The following is a 26,192-nucleotide window of genomic DNA, read 5'->3' as shown; positions in this document are numbered from 1 at the left end:
TTTGCTGAACATACACGATTAGAGTATGACGCTATTGAACATCTATGCTTGGGTTCCTGCATTAGCGAACACATGGTTTGAACATGTGTGCTCATAGTGTGGCCTAACTGAACACCCGTAATTATGATGTAGCCTAACTGAACACCCGTATTTATGATGTTGTCTTACTGAGCACCCGTAATAAGGATGTTGCCTTAATGAATATCCGTAAGTAGGATGTTGCCTTACTGAACGCCCGTAATAAGGAGGTAGCCTTGCTGGACACACGTAGTTATGATGTTGCCTTACTGAACACCCATACTTATAATGTTGCCTTACTGAGCACCGTAATTATGATGTAGCCTAACTGAACACAGGCAGTTAGAATGTTGCTTTATTAGGCACCTATAATTAGGTTGTTTTTTTTCTACAACGATGCCTAAATGTCAGAACTCTTGCGACCTTCATAATATTTTCTTCCTCATCTGTCCGTCTGTTCCATCATTTAATTCGATCAAAAGAGGTACAAATGAAATAAATTAAAAACTTGCTTCATGAAGAAATATCAAGCACATCATCATCGTTCCAGCGCCGTTTCCCTCTACCCCACCCCCACGTCCCACCAACCATCACCGGTTGTGAGATCAAGGGATAGATAAAAGTTCTATGATTCTTTTGAATATGTACAAACCATTCGAAATCATATCCCTTGGTAGGAGGTTTCTATCTGAACCGGTGTAGAAAGAGTCAGGCGGCATTTTGCACGTGCTGACTTAGTTAACCAGGATCACGTATTCAGTTGCTAAGTTTTCTTAGGAAAAATCGATTGCATTGATCAGATAGCTTCCGAGTTCTTTGTTTCTAAATGAGGATGCACTCATCAGATTTGGAAAACCTTAAACACGCAGAGACTTAGGAACATGCGACCGTCTTTTGAATCCAAGAATAACAAATCACCGAATACTACCCCTCTCCCAGATTCCAGAACCCACGCCTCATGATGACTAAAATAGGAGCTCCTCATGACTATATATATTTTAGTCAGGTGGTCTGTTGTTGGTTCATCTCCAATGGCACTTTCAAGTCCGTATTGGCAGAATCCTTCACAGGAAATGGTAGTAAGCGAAAGAAAAGATCACGGTTTGCAGCGTGTTGCATATTTTCCCCAGAGGTTACCGCAATTACTGTAGATCAGATACATAATACACAGTACACGTTATTAAAAATGAAATTGTCCCAATCGCAGTAAAATATGAATACACTACTTCCACAGAAAAATCTTTGGATTGATAGGATAAGTAACAGGATGAGACGTTGTCTGCATCGTTAAGCAAGGAAGATAATACGACAAGACATGATAACAATGATATAAAGTGGCACAGTATTTCATAAAATCCTATTTAAGATCGTTGGCAGAAGCTGATTGAATCAGTCTGTTGGCAACTTCTTACTTCTCACCCCTGCCCCACTCCATTTCTTTGAGCTGACATTATTTGGACTGTATTACAAGAGAAGTGGAACCCTTTAGTAGCTTGATTCCTCTGTATTTCTGTCCGTTTTAATCCCTTCCCCCAGCCCCATTTCCCTTATATGCGAACGACGACGGATTTCTCTGAGCAGAACCCGGTCTAAATACAAAAACATTCAGTCAACTTCTGAATTCTTCAAGATTAGATCAAGGGCTCGAATAGTTTCGGTTTGTTATCGTCTTTATTCATATTTGAACAACGATAATCATAATTCTCTCATAAAAATCTAGTTTTTCTTTTCACGATTAGAATTATTTTACTTTTTATTAGAAGCGGGATTGCCCAGGAGGTCAAACGTCCGACTCGTATCTGGTGAGTTTCAGGTTCAAACCTCAATACCGTATTTCTATTTCGATTGCACTTAAGCAAAATACCTTGCCTCAGCATAGCTTGTTGCTTGAGCCAAAAATAGATAAGAGATTTAAACACGTTTTGCCAGTTCTGTATACATGAAGTCCGAACTGTTTTTCTTTTCATCAGGCATGTTTATTGGTGGAAAACATAAAAATCATTTATGACCTCTTAATTTGCATTATGAAAGAGGAATTAATTTCCGGACTTCTTCTCTTAATTGATCTTGAAAAGCATTCGATTTTCTAGCCTTGAAATTCATCGGAAAAGTATTTTAGCGACAAATTCTTTATTACAATCAGGTTAAAATACGCAGCAAACGAGGACACTATTAGTATCTCATAATTGAATGTAATATAAGATTATTGTGTACCTGTTATAAGATGGATAAGGGTATTTATACTAAAATTCAATCTGGTGTAATAGCCACTGGGCATCAACATCTTGGTTTGACACAGGTAGAGGGTGTATGCAAGGAGAGCATCTGTCGCCATATTTATTTATTCTCTGCGTAGAAATATTTTCAATTATGAGTAAAAATAAAACAAAGATAAAGGGAATTAAAGTAGGAGATGTCGAATTTTGTACGCAGACACGCTTCCTTACTTCTGGCTAGTACTGGAGATATTTGCAAAACTCTCCATCTTTCAGGTAAATATAGATAACATAAAATTAGCATAGATTGGAAGTATGGAAATTAGCAATCTTTGGCTATATGGGGAATTACATATTAATTGAAAAACAAGAATTTGTTTATATTGGGAGTAATATTTTCTACCAACTTATGGAACTCGTGAAACTAGCGTTATTCCTATAAAATAAAATAAAAACAGAAATAAGAAGTATATTAACATATTGATCCAAACGAATGATTATACCATGTTGAAAATTATTTTGTTCTTGGTTTTTTTTCTCGGTACAGTATAAAAAAATTATTAGTATCATTAAATATATTCACCTGATAATATTGTAAATGCAAACAATGCGTTGTTTTCTTCTCTTTCTGATACTTGCGGAATGGATCACTTAATAAAATCAAAAGGAGTCATGTTTGTAAAGAGAATCAAGAAAGTGTATTACAATGATACATTAAAAAACAACTTGTATTAATCCCCCAAAAACTTATTCTAGATAAGAAATATTGTGCAGAAAGACACTAACACTAAACACCCAGACTTAAAAAGATTTTCACAGGTTGGGGTCTACTTTATCGACAACATCTTTTGTATGCTTTGAGCCAAATTTTGGAACGACGTTTTTATAACTAACTTGGCAAAACGTTTGTGAAACACATAGGTAAAATAATTATGCTGACTTACGTATTGGACCTCTTTGGTTTAATGATGTAATAAAGGTCGAAGCCCCTTACATCGATGTAAAAAGAAGGTACCAGAAAGGCATCGCTGATGTTACTGGTATTTTATATTCTGATGAGACAATTTTTTAAAGGAGAAATTACAAGAAATATGCAGTCACTGTTTAGAGTCTGTATGTAGCAAAAACTGTATCAACCAATTATCTATAATTCGAAAATGAAAATATTTGTATTAGTCACATCTGTGCATTCCATATTAAACATCTTTAACAAAATGATAAGGGTTGTTAATAGTTTTTTCAAAAATAATCTCTATTAAAGAAGAAATGCACAAATTTATAATCCCCTCCCAAATAAAAAATGATGCCTTGATTTAAATATTCCCGAGTTGCATGATCGCAGAGGAACATTTTTCCTAATATACTCAGTCAGAAATAAAGTCAAAAACGTCATCAGTTACAGTTCCGACTATAGCAACTAATAATTTTCTATTCTAAATTGTTATTACAGTAGACACTTTCTGCTCATTTTTTTTAATAGAAATCCTCCATAACATTAAATCATTTAGTTTGAGTGCAATGAAAATGCCTCTTTCTAGAAGTCTTTGCTTTTTTGGATTTTGAATAATTGTCCACGTATTCCAAATCCTAATCTCCGTGCTCAATGAAAACAACAACAATCAACAACAGCAACAACAATCAACAACAACAATAACAATCAAAAACATAGAGTTTTGGAACAAATTTTATTGCAAAGTAAATGGTTTACCTAAAACATGAGATTTGATAAACGTTCGTCCCTCTCGCAAAACTTCCAAAAATGTATAAACATCCTTTATGAAACTTGAAAATATATGTCATGGATACTTAATAGACGGGATACAAATTTAGAGAAGTGACTTCTATAAACCTCACTTAGGTAATTCCATTACGCTATGAATCACGCCTTTGATTCGTCCAGGATGACCTCTGGTCACTGTTTATGGTCCATCTTATAATTATTCTAAGCTCAATTTGCACGATATAAAAGTACAATTGACTTTTAAGTAATATAAATATACCACGTTTTACTCTTACTCTCTCTCTCTCTCTCTCCAAAATATCTACATATATCTACATATATGTATATTGTAAGCATGTATTTATTGCAAGACTGAGAATATGGCTTCTTAACCCCCGTACAGTTCTTCATTTTCTGAAGGAATTAATGCATATATATACAACAATTAAAGGAGTCATTCACCTTAGATGTTTTTTAAGATGTACAGCCAAATGAAGTTCAACATTCAAATTTCTTTCATGAAATCTTACGATCACTGGTAACGGGTGTGATGTTGTTTATCCATAATATATATATATATATATATATATATATATATATATATATATATATATATATATATATATATATATATATATATATATATATATATATATATATATATATATATATATCTTTGAAACACATGCCATGTATAATAAGCGAGGTGAAATCAACTGTATAATAAAGACACAGATATATGACTTGTTACTAATTGCAATTTATTGGGACTTAGGAGATGTGAGCTGTTTTTTTTAAAAATAATTCATATGAACTGAAATCAGATACTTTGACAGCAAACAGCTATAATTACAAAATTCATGCCTATAATTACATTAGATTATACGCATGACAAACTGGAAGTATCCAATTACTTAATCGTATAATTACATTAGATTACACGCACGACAAGCTAGAAGTATCCAATTACTTATTCGTATAATTACTGGAATAAACCGAACGTAATGGGTACGTTTTTCAATCGTACCGTACAAGAATCCTCTTCTAGACCTATGTATGTATGTATGTATGTATGTATGTATGTATGTATGTATGTATGTATGTGTGTTTGTGTATGTATGTGTGTATGTATTTAGGTATGTAGGTACAAGGTACAATTATCCATCCTTTCCGCCCCAAAATAGTAACAAACCCTTACTTTTGATCAAAGTTAAGGATACTAGGGTTTATATTATTTTTAAAAAGCGCATTAAAGAATGAATAAAAAAATCACAATGCGAAAACAATTCAACCCTGTGTTATGTTTACGTTTTTCCAACGCCCAATATTGCTTGTAATCACTCTATCCACTGATTACAACGTATTACATTTTGCAACCATTGCAGTTCTCTACTGTGAAGAAGCTTGGTTTGGTTCTTGTCTCTACAATTACTAAAATTACCAAACTTGTTTAACAGTTGTAATGAAAGGAAGGTTCCTGCATACCAGCTTTATGACTCCAGTGGAGAATAAAACTGAAATAAGTGTGTGTGTGTGTGTGTGTGTGTGTGTGTGAGAGAGAGAGAGAGAGAGAGAGAGAGAGAGAGAGAGAGAGAGAGAGAATTGTGTGAAAATATATTCGATACGTATATATTTAAACTGTACACGACGCTGTCTTAATACATGTAGCTACATATACGTCAAGGTAGCACTATATAGCATACCTTTGTCTACCTTGTATATTTGAATACATTCATAACAGATATATAGATATAACTAAATCACATCAATAAAATTCAAAATAAAGGTAACTTACCTGTATTCTTTTACAAAATCCAAAACAAAGAAGCTATGAATTAGAGAGTGTGAACGATCACGACGAATACTCCCAAACTACTAGAGTGTCAGCCGATTTTTAATTAACTCGTCTTGGAGCTTCCACTAATATATCTGAAGTTAATATATTTGAAGTGTCAATGGCTCGTTGACTGTTTTGGAACCCTCTTTGTTCCATTGCGATCAAAATCAACAGCAAGGTCGCATTTAGAGATGTCTAAGTTGTTTCCAATACAAAATCCATCCATCATTCTTCTATAGGGAAACCCGAGTTAATCACCGCGTTCCATGTTAAAATATTTGGATTCATGATACAACTTAATACGGTAGAGGCATTGTGTCTAAATCGACAACGAGGCTCAATCATTGAAAAGGTAATCCAAGTATCAGAGTGTGTCCGTAGAGATGTAGCGAACCGATTAACTCGTTTGCGTATTTATAACCAGTAAGCTTCGCTGATTTAATGGTTTCTTTTATCAAATAATTGTTTCTGCCTAACGCATATTAAATGACTCATTAAAACCCCAGCATGTTAATAACTTAAAATGGACAAGCGTTCTATTAGTATGCACGGAAGTCACATCGTTTAGAATTATTAGTTTTCGCTTCTACACAAACATAATCGGACTGAAAATATTATACCACGCGCTGTATTTGTTACCCCTGTAATTGCAATGTGCATTCATTATTAAGCGTAAAGCTGCTTAACTATTATAAATTCATGAACTTTTGGGGGGCATTCTTCGAGAAATCAAGGCACAGCGGGTAGCCGTAGACGATATAGGAGTGCGTATTGGATATTCTATCCAGGATTAAAAGTGCACAAATCCGTTACTTATTTTCAACTCTGCATATTTAAATCAACAGGTGCAACTTTAATGATTAAGTATTTATACATATATTTTTTATCTCACGTGACCAGAAAAATCGATCGTAAAAAACTTTTTATCCTATTTATTCAGAAGCAGGGTTTATGCTTTTGACGAGTGAAAAAGAAGTTCAATGGGACAGTTGAAGAAAATCAAGTGTAGAAAGTAAATATGTCAATGGATAAAAGGGCCAACCCCCAACCCCCAAACATTATACATGTGTTTCCGGTTCGCCGCCCGTCCCTGTTTTTCGTTATCGACCGTAACACTTTTTCCCCCAGGGTAAAAAAAATAATAATAAAATAAATAAAAAAACTAAACAATTCCCGAAATTGATTTGTGCATCTAATTGAACTGGCTTAGCCCAGCATTTGAAGTACATTATATATACTAATCATTATTATTTATAAAGTTTAAATAATAAAAACAAATAATAACAAAATTCCAGAAATTAATTTGTGCATTTAATTGAGCCGGTTCAGCCCAGTACTTGAAGCACTTAGTACACTACAAATATATTATCCTAATTTTAAAAACATTGCAATAGAAAACATTTTTAATGCATAAGTTGGGTATTGTGGAATGTTAAAATGGGTGACAACACTCGGCAACAGTTTCTTCCTTTGCTTCAAATGTGTTTTATAGTTGGTTGGATGGTTAGTTGGTTTAACGGCCCTTCTAACTCATTATTTGCTATACCATGTCGAGCATATGGGAGTAGTAAATGGGGATAGATTAGCGACAATGGGAATTAGCATTACAGAGACCTCTGGGTCAGATTAGCGACAATGGAAATTTAACATGGCGAAAAATCGTGGGTCAGATTAGCGACAAGGGAAATTAACATGGGAATAAATCGTGGGTCACTCTAGCGACAAGGGGAATTTAACATGGAACTATAGTGTGGGTCTGTCTAGCGACAAGGGGAAATTAACATGGGGAATAGAGTTCGGGCTTTTGGGATTTTTTTTTTTAAATTTAAATTTAAATTTAAATTTAAAAAAGGGGTAGGCAATGGAAAGGCTATCTCTTTTCGAGAAATATGGCTGGCCCTGAAAAGGGCCTTTGGGTTTATGTTAATGTATTCATTAACATAAATGGTACCGCATTGGTCTTCTTCTTGTCCTTAGGCTACGTCTCACTGTTGGTCCGTAAATCAGCACTCTTTTCAGGCATCCTTGTCTTTCAACGTAGATCCTACGTATCCACAGGCTGGTGTTTGTCCTGTGGACAACGGTCCACTTGGATCGGACATACATGAGCATGTCCGTCCTAAACATCATGGAAGACACAAGCGTAGAAGATTGCACATCGGTCCACATCTTGAAGCGACGAGAACAAGTGAATCAATGCAGCGAACTGCGCTTATTTATAGGTACAGGAAGGATTGAAACGGATTGAATTCATTCACCAATCCGAACACGCGTTACAAAATTCAGTCAGCTCGCATCCAATCCGAAGAGAGCAGTCTGTGACGTCACGTGGTCTATATAGATTCGTTAGCGCTTGTGTGCAGTCAATCTATGCGACAGTGATTCAACATGACGGAAACTCAGAAAACGATCCATTGGGGTGCACCAGCAGGGGAGACTGCCCAAGGGAACCCGGACTTACTTTCAGAAGAGGTACATTGGGATTTTGTGGATTTTCTTACCTCGCAAGAATTTGTTCCGGAACCTTCGTTACCTTCTTCATTACCGCAAGTGGAGAATTTTAGACAGAGACAGAAAGAAGAACTGGAGAAATTTATGCAACGACAAAAGGAAGCGGAACAAGCTTTTCTCCTACAGCAACAGCAACAGCAACAAGAAGAGGTAAGAAAAAAACAACAGCAACAACAGCAAGAAGAAGTAGCAGCAAAGAAACAAGAGGGTGAAAATCAAACGGCTACGGTACTGTTGGACATTTTAGCGGAGTTAAGAAGTCTGAAACAAATGTATCAGACTTCTTTATCACGACCGAAGAGAATACGACCTTCCCGAGCTAAACACGCCAACCCTGTGACTAAGCCTGTCGTACCACCCTTAGTGATTTCAACCCAATCATCAGAAGTAGGCCTTGGCCGTGGCAAAGGCTTAAGGCAGTTAAAGTTGATTGGTTAAACTCACTCCTACACCATAAAGAAAAAAGGCCCTTTTCAGGGCCACCCACATTTCTCGAAAAGAAATACAATTTCAATTTGCCAATAACTCAAAAATAAACCCCACCCATTTTACCCTTATAGTACGTGTCTGTGTATGAGTGCTTGAGTGTAGCTTCTTATTTTAAAATCAAAACTCAAAGACACTTACCTTATATCATTCATGTATTCTTTTATCCATTTTTTACAATCTAATTCACAATTCACCACAGAACACTTTAAAAAGTTCTTACACTTCTTCTTTCTCCTTATTTAGTCTCTCTGTTTTTTCAATTTCTTCACCGTTTTTTCCTCATTTTCTTCCCTTCTTCTTTTCTTCTCCTGTTTCTTTTCCTCTTTTAAATAGAATTGTCTTCTTTCTTCCTCTTCTTCCTCTGAAGAATCCCTCTCTTCTTCCGAAGAATCCCTCTCTTCTTCTGAAGAATCCTTCTTTTCTTCTGACTCCTCTTGTTTCTTTTTTGGGCAATCTGGAGACCAATGTCCTTTTTCTTTACAATAATAACAGGTATCTTGACTTTTGTCTTTTTTAGCCCCTGTTTTTTTTTTTTTTTGACGGTCTGGACACTCTGAAGACCAATGCCCTTTCTTCTGACAGATATAGCAAGTATCTTGACTTTTATCTCGAAAGGAAGGAGAGTAGTCCGTCGGCTGGTCTGAAGAGAATTTTCTAATGACCCCTCGCAAAGCTCTGACGAAACGTTCCATCTGGGTAGTCTCTTCCATCGTTGTGCTCGGCTTGAGAGTGAAATGAATAGTGAAAGGACAAGACACACACCCTTTTTATATACGCTGGTTTGCCAAGACTATAAATTAGTCTATGGTGTTTAAACTTGAGTCATTTGACGTTTTGCACTCAAGATGAAACGATCCCATTCATTCGAGAAGAAAGAAGAAGAAGAAGAAAGTAAGAGGCAGAAACGTGATCTATCGCCTCGTACCAGGGCTGAAATCTTGGCACAAATTCATGCCAGTGATTTTGAAGAGGACATGAGTGAACCAGAATCCGAACCCTCTAAACCAAGTTCACCACCCTTAGTCAACCCTGAAAAGTACTATTCCATTCGAGAGACGGAAAAGCGCTCCTCTAGAAAATTTAGAACCACGGCTTACACCTACACGGTGAAGTTTAAAGATTTCAAGGCCGACGTACCCTTGGAGAAAGCAGAAGGGTTCATCACCGAGATGTGGGATTCTTTGCTCACCGCACTCAAGCGACAATGTCAAGCCAAAGAAGACGATCGCTTGACACTATCCATAGATCACGACGGTTTGAAATCCCCTGTTTGGATCGAGTTTAGCAGACCCGCAGAACTGACCCCTTCCAAAGTCATGGACAAGATACAACAGGTGCAACAATCTAATGACCAGTTTGACATCACCGATGGTAAAGCCACACTGAAAATGGCCCACGTCTCTCCTCCTCAAGGAACTGGATGCAAAAAGATGTTATTGGTGGACGACCTTCGCAACACCAAAAAGAGTCTCGTCCGAATTAACAACCCTCAAGACCAGATGTGTTTAGCCCGTGCCATCGTGGTGGGACGAACCTATGCCAACAAGAACGACACGGTAGAATGGAAAAGAACCTGGAAAACTATTCAACGATGCGATCGAGCCAAACAACGAAACGAAGCAGAACTCCTGTTACAACAAGCCGGACTGTCCAAAGACACACCCTGTGGCATTCCTGAGATGCAAAAATTGCAAGATGCCCTAGCTCCACGCTACACCTTGAAAGTGCACCCTCAAGAAATGCGTGGAACTCTGTTGTTTCGAGGCCAAGATTTTAAGGACGGAAAATACATTCATGTCTATCATCACGATGACCATTTCGATACCATTACCAGTATCACTGGATTCCTGGGATACGGTTATTATTGTGAGAAATGTGACTATGGTTATAACAATCGAGAGCAACACAAGCATTGTGGAATGAAATGCCCAGGATGTTTGGCCTCTCCACCCTGTCTGAGCGAAGGACCAGTGCCTTGTTCGACTTGTTTGCGCACGTTTGTCAGTCCTACCTGTTACCAACAACATCTGAAGACGCAAGGTTCACAGCAGAAATGTGCTTGTCAACTCTTGAGATTGTGCCCTACGTGTAGACAAGGCATACGTACCAATAGTACCAAGGCACACGTATGTTCAGGAAAAAAAAAATGTCACATTTGTCACCGCATCGTGGACTTGGAACACCAATGCTACGTGCAAAAATACCAACCCCCACCAGAGAAAGAGGACGGTCACAAGAAGAAAGGCAATTTCATCTTTTTCGATTTCGAATGTATGCAAGAGACCGGCATTCACATTCCTAATTTCTGCGTGGCTCATCGAGCGTGCGAGAAGTGCATTCAAGAACCTATCTTCAGTCATTGCCCTCACTGCAGCAAGATTCCCGGAGGGCGTGAAAAAATCTTTCGGGGACCAAACACGTTAGCCGATTTTGCCCAATGGGTCTTAGACCCCATCGACAAGACGTGGAGCCAAGAGGACATCGAACGTTACGGAGATTGTCATCGTCATGCCACGGTGATGGCTCACAATTTCTCCGGATACGATGGACAGTTTCTTTTGAGGTACTATGCGGAACAAGGCACCGAGCGTCCTAAAGTCACTTTGAACGGAGCCAAAATCATTTTCATGCAAGTGGGACAAGTACAGTTTAAAGATTCGATGAGTTACTTGGCCATGCCTTTGAGTCGAATGCCTAAAACGTTTGGAATGACAGAAATGGCTAAAGGGTACTTTCCACACTTTTTCAATACGGAAGCCAATCAACATGCCGTTCTACCCCATTTGCCTGAGGCTCACTATTACGACCCCGACAACATGCGTACCGAACAACGAGAAGCTTTCTACGCTTGGTACCAGGCTCATGCCTCCGACCCTTTCGACTTTCAGGAAGAAATGCTAAAGTATTGTCGTTCCGACGTGGACATTTTACGACGTTGCTGTGGAAAATTTCGAGAACTGTTCATGGAACACGGAGGGGTCGATCCTTTGAAAGAAGCTTGCACCATTGCCAAAGCGTGTTCCTTAGTGTACCGCCAACGATTCATGCCTGAAAACACCGTGGCTGTCATCAGTCCTCAAACGACCCACTATGTCAAGCGTCAATACTCGGTCAAAGCCCTACGTTGGTTACATTACTTGTGCGACAAGGAAGACAAATGGATTCAGCATGCCCGCAACGGAGGAGGCGAAAAGACCATCGGAACGTATTCGGTCGATGGCTGGGACTTAGAAAACCCCAAGATCGTGTACGAGTTTAACGGTTGCTTATTTCACGGATGTCCCGTCTGTTACCCTGACCGTGACACTAAAAATCAGTTTTTGCAACGAACCATGGAAGACTTGTACCAGGACACTTGTCAGCGACGCCTAAAGTTAGAACAGCAAGGATACCAAGTGGTGGAAATGTGGGAACACGAGTACGATCACCGTTTGAAAACCGATCCCGAGTTTAAACGCCTCGTGGAAAGTTACCAGTTCATGGACCCGCTGAACCCGAGGGATAGTTTGTACGGAGGAAGGACCAATGCCACCTGTTTGCTGTACCAAGCCGACGAAGAGAAAGGAGAAGAAATCAAATACTTGGACGTGTGTTCGCTGTATCCCTACGTGTGCAAATATTGTCGCTTTCCTGTAGGGCACCCGCAATTGTTGACGGAACACATTGACCTGAAAAACATTCGACAATACGAAGGCTTGATCAAGTGTAAAGTTTTGCCTCCCACGAACCTATACCATCCCGTCTTACCTCACCATTGTCAAGGCAAACTGATGTTTCCCTTGTGCCGTACTTGTGCCGAAACGTGCAACCAGGACCAACCTTGCCATCACAGCCAGGAAGAACGTGCCTTGACGGGAACCTGGGTCAGCGTGGAATTGTTCAAAGCTCTGGACATGGGATACCAACTGTTAGAAGTGTACGAAATTTGCCACTTTCCCAAGACACAACAGTACCACAAGGGTGACCCTACTGAGAAAGGCATTTTCGCCGACTACGTGGATGCCTTTTTGAAACTGAAACAAGAAGCCAGCGGCTATCCTTCCTGGTGTCACACTCCCGAAGACCAAATACAATTCAAAGAGAAATACTACGCACAAGAAGGCATCTCTTTAGACCACATCGAAAAAAACGAAGGCAGGCGATCGTTTGCCAAAGTGATGTTAAATTGCTTGTGGGGTAAAATGGCACAACGACCGTGTTTACCCAAGACGGAATATTTGACAGAACCTTCCCGCTACTTCCAGATGATTCACGACAAAACCAAATACATGAAACACGTGGACGTCGTTCGAGAGGATTTGATCTTGATCAATTACGAAGAAGATCTGGACTTTGTACAAGACAACCCTTTTGGAAATGTCATCATTGCGGCTTACGTGACAGCTCATGCTCGCTTAAAATTGTACGAAGCTTTAGAACTGTTAGAAGAACGCGTCCTGTACTTTGACACGGACAGTTGCATTTACATCCATCACCCGATTCAACAGCACCCTGACATCGAAGGAGACCGTTTAGGAGCCTGGACAGACGAGCATCCCGACGACAAGATTCTAAGTTTCGTCAGTGGTGGTCCCAAAAATTACGGCTACGAATACCGGGACAAACAAGGAGAAGTGCACACGACGTGCAAAGTGAAAGGACTGACTCTGAATCATCGTACCAGTCGAGTGGTCAACTTTGGGGTATTGAAAGAAGCCTTGCAATCGGGAGAGGATGGAAACTTTAAAGTGACCACCTATCAACCGAACAAGATTGTACGTTTACCCACTCACCACATCGTCAGTCGACCCTTGGAAAAAGTCTATCAAATTGTATACCAGAAGCGAGTGCGACTTCCCAATCACTTCACCTTACCGTACGGTCACGTCGGTATTGGTCTGTATATGAAAAGGAACCCTAGGCAAGATCGATAGTTCATTGTTCATTGAAGTAACTTACCATGTCGTTGACGAAGAAGAAACCAGATTGGTTAGGAGTCAAATGTTGGACATCACCGAGACCAGGGTTTTGAGGCTTGGACACAAGAGGTGGCCCAGTATGCACGAGAGTTATTCAAGGAAAAAAGTTACTTTTCAACCTGTGTTAGTGACGGTGCCAGAAGAACCCGTCACCCAGGACAGGACTGTCGTGGACAGGCCTGAAAGACCCTTTCGGGAGGACAATTGTGTGACCTTACCCCTACTATAGAACTGGTTAGAACTTTACCCAAAACATGTTGTACAGACACTTGTGTTTATTCCACGTTCATGGTTATCATGTGCCTTTTATTCTTGTACTTAAGCCTTTGGCTTTTATGCATTTTTGTCTTTCGTATTCATGTTTGAAACATTCAATAAACGTGTTCTGAAAAAGTATATAAACTCTTGTCTTGTTTGTTTTTCGTGTCACAAGTGACATTTCTCACACCATGGCTACCTCTGCTGTCTCTGCTCCCTCTTCCTCTACTGTCAAAGTCATCGACGAACACTTAGATCGTGCCAGTTGGGAGGCTTTGTATCTTCGCCATCCCTTTAACATGCTCATTGCTGGACCTAGCGGTTCAGGCAAAACCGAATTCGTCAAACGTTTGATCGAACATAAACATCATTTGATCGATCGACCCCCTCAACGAATCGTGTGGTGTTACAAAGAGTGGCAATCGGCGTACAGCCTCTTGCGAGAAAGTGAAGGCGATTCCATCGTGTTTGTGGAAGGCATTCCTAAAGAAGACGACGGCATCGTCTCTGACTCCCGTCTAACCCATTTGGTCATTTTCGACGACATGTTAGGAGAAGACGAAGAAGAAATTAAACTGTGGTTCACGCGCAAAGGGCATCACCGTAATGCCAGTGTCGTTTACATCACCCAAAATTTGTTTCAACAAAGTAAAGCCCATCGCACCATCAGTCTCAATGCGCATTACGTGGTCTTGTTTAAAAGCCCTCGAGATAAATCGCAAGTGCAAGTCTTAGCCAAACAGTTAGGAACGCCTTGGCTGACTCAGGCGTACGACGATGCCACTCAAACGCCACACGCCTATTTACTCGTCGATTTGAAACCTACGACCCCCGAGGATTTGCGATTTCGTACCCACTTGTTTCACCACTGGTGCCAAGACGGAGGGCCTGTACTGTACACGTCTCCGTCCTCGACTTCATTTCACTCCCCATAAAAAAATCTATAAAAACCTCAGACCCTTTTTCGTCTGTCTCACATAGTGCGAAAATGACGTCCCTTCAGTCGCATCTTCCCGTCAAATTGATTCGTGCCTTGTATGGCATCAGTCGAGAAAAAAATCCACAAACACGAGCTCGTGTCTTAGAAGCTAGTCTCAAAGAAGTCTTACGATGGTTCACGGTGACGGCACGTCAATTACTCCAAGGAATCATTCAGATTCCTCATCAAACCAAACGCTTTTTCGATCGAAACAAAGTCGCTTTGGTCCAACTGGCCGATCCCCGCATCGACACTCAAACCAAAAAACAAATCATTTTGAAACCTGGAGGGAGCGGTACTCTAGGAGGGGTCATCATTCGCTCACTCTTAAGATGGGATCCTAATGCCCCCAAAGTTATACCCAAGACAAAAGTCCAACGAAGCCCCAAGAAGAAAAAGACCAGGTCCCCAAGGAGAACTTCTCCAGTGGCAGGACCCTCCTCTGACCAGACACCACCACCACCCCGGAAAAAGAAAAGAAGCCCCCAGAAAAAGAAAAGTCCACAGAAAACTAGTCGCAAGAGAGGCACTTCGGCCAGGACGCAACCTTACACTCGCAAACCACGACCTGCCACGGCAGTGACTGCGTCTCCGGCAGCTTCACGTTTGTCCACTTCTCCGTTAATGACACCCAGAACTGAAGAGTACTTGGAGACGTTGATCACACCAAGAACTTCTCCGTTGATGACCCCAAAAGAACTTCCCCAGTGGCAGGACCTTCCAATTTAGTGGCAGTGGCTGCTGCTCACAAAGTACCTTCTCCCAAAATCAAAGTTCAAGAAAGATCGGGCATGTTACAAAGTTTACTGGATTTGTCCAAGCAAGAACTGGCTCGATTTAGTCCGTTACGTACCCCTGCACGACGTGTCATGCCTGTCCTCAAACTAATACGACGTAAAGACAATCAGTGGCGACGCGTTCCAGTATAAAAAAGGCCTGTGACCAAGTCGGGTATCAGTGTTTTTTGGTGCTCCTGAAGACTCAAAGATGTCACCCTCCAGAAAACCCCAAGGAAAGAAAAGGAAAGGACTGCCACCACGTTTAGCCAAACATGGGGACATGTTATCTGTCCTGTCCAAAGCTTCTCCACCCCTACGAAAAAAACTCATTCAAACAGCCTCCAAAGAGGTCATCGATACCGTGTGCGAATGTTGTTTGAACGTTTTGAAAGGCACTATCCCTTTGTCCAAACACCAGAAACAATGCTTAGGCAAACATCGTCACGTTCTTCGCCAAATGGTTCAAAAGAAAATTCCCATTCGTCAAAAAAAGAAGATGTTAGTGCAACGTGGAGGTATTTTACCTCTCTTGTTAGGCCCCATACTGAAAGGAGTCTTGGGAACCATGTTGGGAGGACTGGTGGGAGCAAGATAAAAAGGCCTCGGAAGTCCCAAGATCTCAGAATTGACCCCTGACAACCCCATGGAAGGACGAAAACTAGCTTTAGTGCCTTACAAACGATGGATGGAATACCATCGGTGGCAAGAACAACACACCCCGCAATTACCTCCCAATCCCCATTTGAGCGAGATGTCCCAGTTACAACACGAATTGCAGTCCTTGATGAATCGCCAAGATTTGTCCGAAACAGAAAAATCGCAAAAGTACGGTCAACTCTTGCAACGACTGCAACTCTTTCACCAGAAAGCTTTAGACGAAACAGCTCTACCCACTCTGAAAGATTTTAAGACCTTGATGAAAAGTCCAGCACCATCACCAGTACCAGTACCAGTACCACCAGTACCCGTGACCAAGACAGAAAAAGGAGAAGAAGAGGAAGGGTTTCAAACTCCACCAGAAAAAGTACGCAAGTTAACAACACCACCTACCTCCAGAATTGGATGGATTAAAAAGATGATGGCCACCCCTTCTTCCTCACAAGAGAAAAAGAAAGTGAAGACAGAAGTGAAACAAGAACCGATATCCCCCGCTCAGACATCCTTCTCCTCTTCGACACCTATTGCTGGCCGCACACACAAAGCATTGCAATCCAAGAAAGTACCCCAAGAGAAAAAGAGTAGCATCCTCCAAGAGTGGGTGTCTTATTAACACACCAACCAACACAAAAAAAATGGAAAAAGTCTTAGATAGCATTTACTACGATCCCTCCCATCCTGCAGGTTACGCAGGAGTTCAAAAATTGTATCGTGCTGCCAAAACGCGACTGAAAAGTCTCCGTTTACCTCAAGTGCAACGATGGTTACAAGAACAAGCTACCTACACTTTACACAAACCCATTCGACGCAAGTTTGCCAGAAGTCGCACCCGAGTGGAAGGCATCGATCATCAATGGCAAGCCGATTTAGCCGATGTCTCTCATTTGGCCAGCTACAATCGTGGCTACAAATATTTGTTTTGTGTCATCGACGTCTTTTCCAAATTTGCCTGGGTCGTGCCCTTGACTTCCAAATCGAGCAGCGAGTTAGTGCGAGCCCTGCAACGGGTGTTGAAACAAAGCGGTCGTCACCCTCTTCGATGGCAAACGGACAAAGGCACCGAATTTCTGAACCAAGCTTTCCAAAAAGAATTAAAGAAACGTGACATTCATTTTTTTACCACCGAGAATCCCGAAACCAAAGCCAGCATCGTGGAACGTTTTCAACGCACTTTGAAAGAACGCATGTGGAAATATTTTACGCATCACCACACTCTGAAGTACATCGACATCTTACCGCACCTGGTGCAAGCGTACAACCAATCTTACCATCGAAGCATCGGACGTGCCCCGCAAGACGTGACTCCCGACAACGAAGTGTTGGTGTTTGAGCACCTGTTTGGTACGTCCCCGACGAGGGCTGTCCCCAAGAAAAGTGGAGAGTTGGCCGTAGGAGATTGGGTGCGCATTGGCAAAACCAAACGCACTTTCGACAAAGGTTACTTACCTAACTGGACGACCGAACTGTTTCGCGTCACTGGACGAGTGCATGGCCGTCATCCTGCCGTCTATAAATTGGAAGACATGAACGGAGAAGTGCTCAAAGGAACGTTTTATTTGCCCGAGTTACAACGTGTCACCAAAAAAGAAGACGACGTGTACGACATCGAAAGCATTCTCGAACGCAGAACCCGTAAAGTGGGCAAACGACGTGTCAAAGAAGTCAAAGTACGTTGGAAAGGATATCCACCCAGTTTTGATTCTTGGATCGACGCTTCGCAAGTCATCGACTATAAAAAGAAGTGACCATCATGCCCTTTCACACACCAGACGCAGCTACGTCGACCACTCCTCCTTCACCTAGTTCTTCTGTGCAAGATTTACAAAAACAACCCTTGTGGGTGTGGTGTGGAGAACGTGTGCCTAAAACGCAAATCGTCTTTTTCTGCCAAATCTTCGTGGTGTATTGTGTCATCGGGGCAGCCATCGCCAATTTGAGTTTGCAACAAGGAGACAAACAATTGTGGACCATTTTATTGAGCAGTTGCATCGGTTACCTGCTTCCTAATCCCTCCCTGAAATTCACCTCGAACGGGAACCCCGGGAACCTTGTGTCCAGTGCCAGTGCCAGTCACCACTTCAATCACAACCAGAACCCCATTTTAGACGGAGACACGCCTCTGACGTCCAGTAACCCCTCGGACAGCCACAGAACTCTGGAATTATGAGTCACCAAAACCAATTTTACTTAACCTTACCCAGTGACAGTTCCATGGAGGTGTTTCCCAAGAACACGTTGTGCTGTTACACGGCCAAATTACCTCAAGCTATCCAGTTAGATCACGAAGCCCATTGGGAAGTGGCTTTAGTAGAAATGATTCACCCGACCCAAGTCCTCAATGTCCTTCCCAATCAAAATTTTTTTGATGTGGAAGTTCATGACGAGCAAATGCAACAGTGGATGGATAGCAATGTCAAGTATGACAAGAAAACCCGTACACAAAAGTACACCACCTATCACTTGTTCATTCCCCCAGGCTATTATTTTAGTGGTCAACATTTGGTCAGCACCATAACCTCCAGGTTTAATGTCGTGTTTCTGAAAGCTTTGGAGCATGTCAACAAAAATGTCACCATGGAGTACCACAAAGCAGCTCGTCGCTTCTTGATGAAATTTGAACGGAGTAAAATCCTGTCCATTTTATTTTGTCCTGAATTGTTTGACATGTTGGGCGGAGACATGGACATGAGAAAGACCATGATCAAGAAAAACGAATTACCCATCGTTTACGACAACGAGTCTTTTAGCAAGTTATTTCGTGCCCCGGTAGAACTGAACCAAGGACTGAATTTGATGTTCGTGTATTCCGATGTGGTGGAGTACAACGTGGTGGGACACACCTCCGTACCGTTACTGCGTGTCATTCCTTTCAAAGTGGATTCTGCCACGAACACTGACGAGGAAGGTGGAAACACTTACCACGTCCACCGCGAATTTGTCCATCCTCACTATTTGCCTGTCAGTAAGTCGTATTTGGACACGGTCAACATTGCTATAAAAGGAGATCTGGGACAAAATATTTCATTCACCAAAGGAAAAGTCACGGTGAAACTCCATTTTCGAAAACGGTTCTCTCACGACTCTTAAGTCATGTATCCAGTGTACCGAGGGGTTGCTCGACAGCGAGGACACGGCTTAGGAGATATGTTAAAATCGGCCTTTCGTTCGGTGGCCCCCGTGTTGAAACCGATGGTGACACGCGGATTGCACGCCTTGAAAGATGCGGCACTGACACAAGGCAAAGAATTTCTCCAAAATGTCATCATCGACAAACAAAACCCTAAAGAAGCCTTCATGAGGGCAGGCAAAAATGTCTTGCTGCAAACGGGCAAAGACATTTTAGGCCAACGAGAAACACCTATAAATGCCCTGCACGCTACCGAGTCAGGCATTCAGCAAGGACAAGGCAGAAAGAGACGACGAAGAAAACACCCTTTCACCAGACTTCAAGCGAGAAAGGCCAAGAAAAGAAGAACCGTTCGAGACTTAGACGTTTTCGATTATTGAGAAAAGAGACAAAAAAATGATGCACCGAGAATCTTGCGCTTGTTCCAAGACGGAACTGGATCTGTTTGCCATGCCCCCCACGATGATGACGATGCAAGAATCCCAGTGGGTGGAATTTCACCCCGTCTCCTCACTGACCGATTCCGCTCCCATCGAGTTTGAAATCAAAGGACAGCCCGAAGATTACATCGATCTGAATAGCAGTTACTTGTACCTGAAAGTCAAAATTCTAGATAAGACTGGAGGTGCTATAGACGATGAAGCAGTAGCTCCCGTCAACAATTTCATGCATTCCTTGTTCAGTGGAGTGGACTTGTATTTGAATAACAAACTGGTCAGTAGCAGCATGGATACTTACTCTTATCGTGCCTACCTGGAAAATCTCTTGACGTACGGAATAGATGCCAAGAACACTCATCTCAATGCCTGTGTGGTATGGGAAGCTGACGAACCTACCAAGTTTGAAATATTGGAAACTGATGAAAAGAAAGACAACAATGATGGATTTGTAGAACGAAGAAAGAGAATCACGGGAGCCAACACAAGTTTAGAACTGATGGATCGTTTGCATTTGGACATGTGGTTGCAAGAAAAGTATTTGCTGAACGGGGTGGATGTCCGCCTGAGACTGAATCGTAGCAGTGCCGCTTTCCATTTGATGGCTGATAGTGACGGTTACAAAACCAAAATCCTAGAAGCCAGACTATACGTACGCCGTGTGGAAGTGTTACCTAAAGTGGGAAACGACATCAGTCAGACGTTGAGCAGAACGACCGCCAAGTATCCGATACGACGCGTGGAAGTGAAAACCTTCACCATTCCCAAGGGACAGCGATCCATGATCGAAGATCATCTGTTCCAAGGACAGTTACCCAAACGTTTGATCGTTGGTATCGTCGAGAATACAGCCTTCAACGGAGCTGCCGAAAAAAATCCTTTCTACTTTCAACACTTTGGCGTGTCCAAAATCGAAGTCAGTCGCGATGGCAAGACCTTGTGTACCCGACCTTTCGAACCTGACTTTAAAAAGAAGAATTACTTGAGATCGTACTTGTCCTTGTACGAAGCCACCGGACAGTTAGGAACCAATACCAGTCACGGTATTACGTACGAGGATTATGCAGGAGGCTACGCTTTGTGGGCTTTCGATTTCACTCCAGACCAAGGCAGCGACGAGGGACATTTCCACCCTATAAAATCCGGCCAGATTCGTGTGGAAATTCAGTTTAAAGACCGAGACCCTGATGAAACGGTGAACGTCATCCTGTATGCAGAATTCGATAATACCATAGAAATCAACAGTTTGAGAGAAGTCATCCTAGATTACTAGAAACCATGGAAGACTGTTATCCCTCTTTACCTAGTGGAGAAACTTTTAGTGTTGCATTGTTGTTAAAAAATGTTAGAGTTGTTGTTGTTTAGTGTTAAGTGATTTTTGAATAAAAAATGATGTGTTTTGAAAAAATTGTTTGATGTTATATTGTTGGATTATTGTTAAAAATGTTAGAGTTGTTGTTTAGTGTTAAGTGATTTTTGAATAAAAAATGTTGTGTTTTGAAAAAAATGCCTTTGTCTTTTGTTTAGCTATAAGAATGTTGGATTGATGCTCTTTCATTTCTTACTATCCCTCTCATGACACTCACTGAACGTTGCGACTCAAAAACCGTGTGGGGGATGTTTTCCTTCACGTCCGCGCTTTGACTTTAAGAACCGGGGCAGTTTCCAGTCTAACCATCCATTGTCGACTCATCCTCCTAAGAAGATGTGCTCCAAACTAGCTAAACTCAACGAAGCCTACGTGAATTTGCATAGGGTCAGACACAGTCTGATACCGAAGCCAGAAGAAATAGAGAATGTGAGAATGTTAAAAATCACTGAAGACCTGATAGAAGAGCTCTTCAGAGAAGAAATGAACAGGGAAAAAGAAGAATGGACAGAGAAGTACAGACTTCAGAGACAGCAGCAACAACAACAACAAGAGCAGCAGCAGCAACCTGAAGCTGACAGAGGCTTTGTCGATTGTCGTATCGACACCAAAGAGTTCTTCTTCTCTTTCCGAAGAAGCAGACCTATCGCCAGAAAGTCTATCCTCAGAGGACATCGCATTCTTAGAAACTAAAAAGAATGCCATAGCAAACAAAAAAAACAGCCCTTTTCAGGGCTACCCAATACTCTAGAAAAGAAATAACAATCGATTTGCCAATGTGTGTAGGTAGAGTAGTGTGAAAATAAACACTAACTCTTTTTTAAAAAAATGTGAGGGTATGTGTTTGTGTGTTTGTGTTTGTAAGTGGTTAAGTAAGTTGGTATGGACAGTAGATTAAAATGATGTCTTTTTCTTTTGGTGTTTGAGGTGTAAATTTGAGGTTAGATTGGATTGCTTTGCGTATGTGGATAGTCTATTGAAGTGATTTATAAAAAATTTTAAAATAGTGATGGGTAGCATAAAAAGTGAGTGAGTGTTTCTTTTAGGTCCGCGCGTTGTTTTATGGTCATGATGTAGGTAAGATCAATTTTATGTTTTTAGGGGATGTTTTCGTTCACGTCCGCGCTTTCACTATAAATTGAAACTCGTTCGGCAGTCCAGCTACCCTTGTTGATTGATCAACACCAAAAATGAACACGAGACTGGAGAAACTGTTGGAACTTCATGTGCATCTGGAATATGCCAGGCGCATATTAAATGAACTGGCCGCGGAAGCCATTGTGGAGGAGGGAAGGATAAGAGAGGAGGAGGAAAGAAGAAACAAAGAAGAGGAGGAGAGAAGATATAAAGAAGAGGAAAGAAGATACAAAGAGGAGGAGAGAAGATGCAAAGAAGAGGAGGAGGAGGAAAAGGAGAGAAGAAGAAGAAATTTCAGAATCCCAGAGAGCGAAAATTGGGATTCTGAAGCGACATATCCTGCCTCTGCTCTCTCCCCTCAAAAGGTAAAAAGTAATTGGGGGATAAGATGTGTATGCGGCGCCAGGCCTGGAAGGTGCCACCATTAACCAGGTGTCCATGAAGTTCCAAACAAAAAAAAAACAGCCCTTTTCAGGGCTACCCAATACTCTAGAAAAGAAATAACGATCGATTTGCCAATGTGTGTAGGTAGAGTAGTGTGATTATAAACACTAACTCTTTTTTAAGATAGTGTGAGGGTATGTGTTTGTGTGTTGGTGCTTGTAAGAGCTCAGGTATGTTTGTGGGAATAGTAGATTATGGGTTTCTTTATTGTTTCTTAGCGTAGGTGAAGAGTATAGTTAGGGTTCTGTAAGCGCTCACGTACGATTGTGTGGATAGTAGATTATGGATTAGTTTATTGTTCTTAGCGTATGTGTTTGTGTGTTTGTGTTTGTGTGTTTGTGTTTGTGTTTGTACCCGCTCACGTACGATTGTGTGAATAGTAGATTATGGATTTGTTTATTGTTCTTAGCGTATGTGAAGAGTATAGTTTGGGTTTTGTAAGCGCTCACGTAAGATTGTGTGGATAGTAGATTATGGATTTTGTTTATTGTTTCTTAGCGTATGTGGAGAGTATAGTTTGGGTTTTTATTATATGAAATGAAAAAGTATAGTTTGGGTTTTATTATATGAAATGAAAAAGTAGGGGGATGTTTTCCTTCACGTTCGCGCGTTGTTTGGTCATGATCTAGGTAAGATCAATTTTACGTTTTAGGGGGATGTTTTCCTTCACGTACGCGCTTTAAGTATAAGAACCCATAGTATTCGTCGTTCAAACCATTCTGCAAAGAATAAAAAAAGAAGATGGCTTCTAACCAAATGGACAAAATACAAACATTACAAGACGTTTTAGACAACTTAGGAATGATGGAGCAGATGTTGATAAGACTGGTTGAAGACCATTATTCCTATAGTCCCCATCGTGTAAAGATGGAAATTAATAACTTAAAAAAGGTAAAGGACAAGATTAGTGGTGTCATGAAAGAGATAAAGGAGGAGAAGGAGGATGAAGAGGAAAGAATAAGAATAAGCAAATGGAACGAAAAGATTGAAAAAGAAGAAGAAAATGAGAAGAGGAAGAAAGAAGAGGAGGAAGAGAAGAAGAAGAAAGAAGAGCAGGAGAAAAAGAAAGAGAAGAAGAGAAAGAGTGTTGGAGATAAAATAAGAACTTGGTGGAGAAAAAGAAGAAATTAGAAGCAGAAGAAGAAAACCCAAAGGCCCTTTTCAGGGCCAGCCATATTTCTCAAAAAGAGATAGCCTTTCCATTGCCTACCCCTTTTTTAAATTTAAATTTAAATTTAAATTTAAATTTAAATTTAAAAAAAAAAATCCCAAAAGCCCGAACTCTATTCCCCATGTTAATTTCCCCTTGTCGCTAGACAGACCCACACTATAGTTCCATGTTAAATTCCCCTTGTCGCTAGAGTGACCCACGATTTATTCCCATGTTAATTTCCCTTGTCGCTAATCTGACCCACGATTTTTCGCCATGTTAAATTTCCATTGTCGCTAATCTGACCCAGAGGTCTCTGTAATGCTAATTCCCATTGTCGCTAATCTATCCCCATTTACTACTTATGGGAGCTAAGCGCCTTTCCCAGGGAGACTCTGACCAGCTGACCCGAGCTGACGGAGGTGGGGATTCAACCCACGAATCTTAAATTACGAATCCGACACTCTCAACTGCCTTACCGCAACTCTCCTGTTAACAATGATCTTTATAGCTATAGTTCCTATTGTTACGTTGATGGGATCCAAAGACATGCGTATAAACAAATAGATTTTATGGCATGGTTCATTTTCGAATTTATTTGAACGATTATTATTGTCCTTTAATGTAAAAAACTCTAAGATCTTTTGAAGAAAATAAATATATTGTTGAGAATTGAAGATCATGGTTGAATCCAATCAGTTTTAAAACTTAAAATGTACCCCTAACAAATTTAACCTGGAGACAAATCAACCAAAAACAAACACACAAACAACAACAACCCCCCCCCCCCCACACACACAAACAAACAAAACGGCGAAATCTAACATTCTGACGACAGTGAGTTATGGCAACCATACTGGAAATGATGTTTAGTCAAGGTGGAGGCCATTTTTGTTACTGCAATAACTCGTGACTGATGTTAACAACTACGGAAAGATTTAATCGTCTTTGTTTTGATTTCCGTGCAAGGTGTATCGATAGAAATTTTAGATAATGAAGTAACACCAATGAGATCATAATGCTTAACATTATTGATGAATAAAATGATGACACTGATGACGAAGATGACGATTCTCCTGCTGCTGCTGATTTTCGCTGCTGATGATGGTGTTTCTACTACTTACCACAATTTTCCACTGGAATTTCCATTGCAGTTCTTAAGGAATTTCCATTGCATTTCTTAAATAATTTCCACTGCAGTTTTTCCATTGCAGTTCGTAAGAACTGTTTCAATACACTATGAGGTACCACAATACCTAAAACGTAAGGTATCATATCAGTGCATGTGTTGATGCTGAATGTAGATGACTAAGTTGATGATGATTATACTGTACAGTATATATGAATAATAATTCTCTGCAGAAGCTAATAACCACTCCAACGACGACTGCATCAGGAAAGGTCGATGGTTTTATCTTTGCTTCCCATAGGCATGACAGTAAATGTGCCAGGAAATTGCATGTGTATTGGGTTTAATATGCACAAACATACCGTCTCTGCTGGAGTATACGCCGAGTTAAACTAAAACAATATAGACCCTGATATGCCGTCGCATTATGTGTCGGTAGATCAAGGTGTCTGTTGTTTGTTCTTTTGATAACTCATAACAAACTGCATATACAAGATATTCAGGGGCATTATGCGACGGTAGATCCGGGTCTGTCCAGTTTGCAGTTGGTCTCGTCTTATAAGCGAGTAAGTACGGTATCAACTTGGTTTCAACAACTATAATTCCTTTTTGACCCCTTTCTAAAGTTACCGTATCTTCTTGGGTCAATTTTCAATAATATTTACCAGAGATATATTTGTATTCATACGCTTTGACCGTGCCTAAAGACGGTAATTTCGATCTGAATAAAATTTAATTATTTGTGTATTAGGCCAAGAGGCTTTCAACGAGGCTCTCAACGAGGCGCCGTAGCGGACAAAATATGGTCCAATCAGAACGTTGCCGTTTAAATTTTAATGTCATATGTCAAGAATTCCAATATCACGTATTGTATCAAATATACTTGTCGTTAAAGTTCTATTTTCTAGTTCGAGATTTTAGATTATATCTGTTGAATTAAACAGTAGTTGTTAAAAGTTATATTGTCTATGTCGAGG

At 40.7% G+C, this 26,192-nt stretch overlaps 1 protein-coding gene across 2 annotated transcripts in view; it reads right to left on the bottom strand.

The window, feature by feature from the left end:
• The window catches only part of LOC149775224 (protein ANKUB1-like), a 74,690-nt gene extending 49,288 nt beyond the window's left edge, over positions 1-25,402 (bottom strand). The window contains exon 1 of one of the 2 annotated variants that reach the window (XM_089943745.1): positions 25,211-25,402. The gene's annotated coding sequence lies outside the window, so the exon portion shown is untranslated. Of the gene's footprint in view, positions 1-5,749; positions 6,185-25,210 lie in introns of those variants that run through there. The other variant, XM_089943743.1, reaches the window with a different exon arrangement.
• Between the last annotated feature and the right edge of the window lie 790 nt (positions 25,403-26,192).

Source organism: Sinohyriopsis cumingii, chromosome 19, assembly GCF_028554795.1.
Source record: "Sinohyriopsis cumingii isolate HCF-2022 chromosome 19, ASM2855479v2, whole genome shotgun sequence".
In the NCBI taxonomy this organism is placed as follows: domain Eukaryota; kingdom Metazoa; phylum Mollusca; class Bivalvia; order Unionida; family Unionidae; genus Sinohyriopsis; species Sinohyriopsis cumingii.
Note: the sequence above shows the minus strand (reverse complement) of the source record. Positions and strands in the feature narration are given on the sequence as shown.